Raw genomic sequence first — 2,500 nt, 5'->3', positions numbered from 1 at the left:
TTTTAAAATAAAATCATAAACTTTCTTGTACACTATGTGTCGATAAATAGACACGTAAGTTTCGCTAAGTTATCCTTAATGCGATTCGAATGGATCTGAGCAGTACTGATGATGGCTTCTGAGCAGGACTTAAAAGGGCATCACTAATAGCTATTGCTTAATCGATAAACGGATTGATTATATTCGAAAGCATCAGGAGAAACTAAGAGGATGGCCTTTTCAAAGTTTCAAGCATTTGGTGCAAACATGACCATATAGAAAGCTTCTATTTCTCTCCATTTTTAGCCTTCTAATTTCTGTAAAATTAGCTTTTTAGAGACTCAATGAACATTGTCAGTCTCTACGAGGAGTCAGATCGTTTCCTTCCAATGACATGTAATCCAAATTTATCTGAAACTTTTGAAAAAGCAACAGAACCAGCTAGATCTGGATATGTAGCTAATGACTGGATAAATAACTCCACATCTCTTAAATATACAACTGCATTCTTCTTCTTCTTCTTCTTCTTCTTCTTCTTCTTCTTCTTATTATTATTATTATTAGTAGTAGTAGTAGTAGTAGTAGTAGTAGTAGTAGTAGTAGTAGTAGTAGTTGTAGTAGTAGTAGTAGTAGTAGGTGAGCTGGCAGAATCGTTAGCACGCCGGGCGAAATGTTTAGCGGTATTTCGTCTGTCTTCGTGTTCTGAGTTCAGATTCCGCCGAGGTCAACTTTGCCTTTCATCCTATCGGGATCGATAAATTAAGTATCAGTTGCGTACAGGGGTCGACCCAATCGACTGGCCCCCTACCCACCCCCAATTTCGTGCCTTGTGCTTAGAGTAGAAAAGATTATTATTATTATTATTATTATTATTTGCTTTTGTTGTTGCTGCTGCTGTCGTCGATGAGGCAGTGAACTGGTAGACTCTTCTTTATGTTCTGAGAGTCGACTTTGCTTTCATGGCCTCGAGCTAGGTAAAATATATACAATTTGGGGTCGATAAATCGACTTAGCTCTCCCTGAACTTGGTGGCACCATTATCTATCTATGTATCAACATTTATTCAAGCAAATTAATTACTCTTTTTTTTTTTACTTGTTTCAGTCATTTGACTGCGCCCATGCTGGAGCACCGCCTTTAGTCGAGAAAATCAACCCCAGGACTTATTCTTTGTAAGCCTAGCACTTATTCTATCGGTCTATTTTGCCGAACCGTTAGGTTACGGGGACATAAACACATCAGCATCGGTTGTCAAGAGATGTTGGGGACAAGCACAGACACACAAACACACACATATATATATACATATACATACATACGACGGGCTTCTTTCAGTTTCCGTCTACCAAATCCACTCACAAGGCTTCGGTCGGCCCGAGGCTATAGTAGAAGACACTTGCCCAAGGTGCCACGCAGTGGGACTGAACCCGGAACCATGTGGTTGGTAAGCAACCTACTTACCACACAGCCACTCCTGTTTTAGTAATAGAAAACAAATAATTACTCCTATACTTACATTATAACATTAAAGCGCAGTAGAATCTTTAAATTGTTGTCTCTTTAAATTATTTAAGCATGTTAACTATAAAAATTAATTTCTAATAAATTAAGAAGTGACAGTTCAATTTTCGTCAAACCAATTCATTTTACCCCTTTGCACGCATATGCAATGGCGACTAAACATATGGAGAGAGCGAGGGGTGGAGAGAGGGGTGGTGGTGGTAGAGAGAAATAGAGAGTGAGTGTACTCGTTTATTCTCTGATCTTTATATTGTTCATCCTACTATTGTTGCAGTTGCTGAAGATGATATTTAAGTCAAATTTCCTCCCTGTTTATTCTTAATGCTGTTGTTATTTTCTGTCTGTTTTATGGAAAATTGTCGGTTTATTTTTGATGAGGTAATAATAACACTCAAAAAGAAAATAAAAAACAAATTTACATCGAGTGGAAATCGAAACTGCATCACCGATTTAAGCTATCAGAAACATTACCTTTTACTCTATGTACGGTGCTGAACACATAAGAATTTATTGTTATAAATAGCATCGTTAAATCATATAACAATTAAGCTTGAATATATAACGGAAAAATAACGAGAAGAAAGAAAGAAAGAAAGAAAAAAAGAAAAAGAAACAATTAGAGAGAGAAAGAGAGAAGCAAGGGAGATAAAGAAAGAGAGAGAAAGAGAGAGAGAGAAGGGGAGAGAGAAACAGAGATGAGAACAGTGTATTGTAGAAGAAAGAAAGGAAGAGATAAAGCGGATGATTTGCGTATATTAACATATGATATCATAAACATGGATCAATGAGTTATAAGACGAGACTGCAGGCTATTAATTTATAGCTATAAAATACGAGAGCACCATCATCAAATTGTATGAATGAGAAGTGTGTAATTCTGTTTTCCTTTCTTCTCTCAACCAAAACTACTACTACTACTACTACTACTACTACTACTACTACTACTACTACTACTACTTACATGTATTCACCAGTGTGCGTGTGTGTATAAATATATATA

Source organism: Octopus bimaculoides, chromosome 11 (genome assembly GCF_001194135.2).
Source record: "Octopus bimaculoides isolate UCB-OBI-ISO-001 chromosome 11, ASM119413v2, whole genome shotgun sequence".
Taxonomy (NCBI): domain Eukaryota; kingdom Metazoa; phylum Mollusca; class Cephalopoda; order Octopoda; family Octopodidae; genus Octopus; species Octopus bimaculoides.
This window is presented reverse-complemented; position numbering follows the sequence as displayed.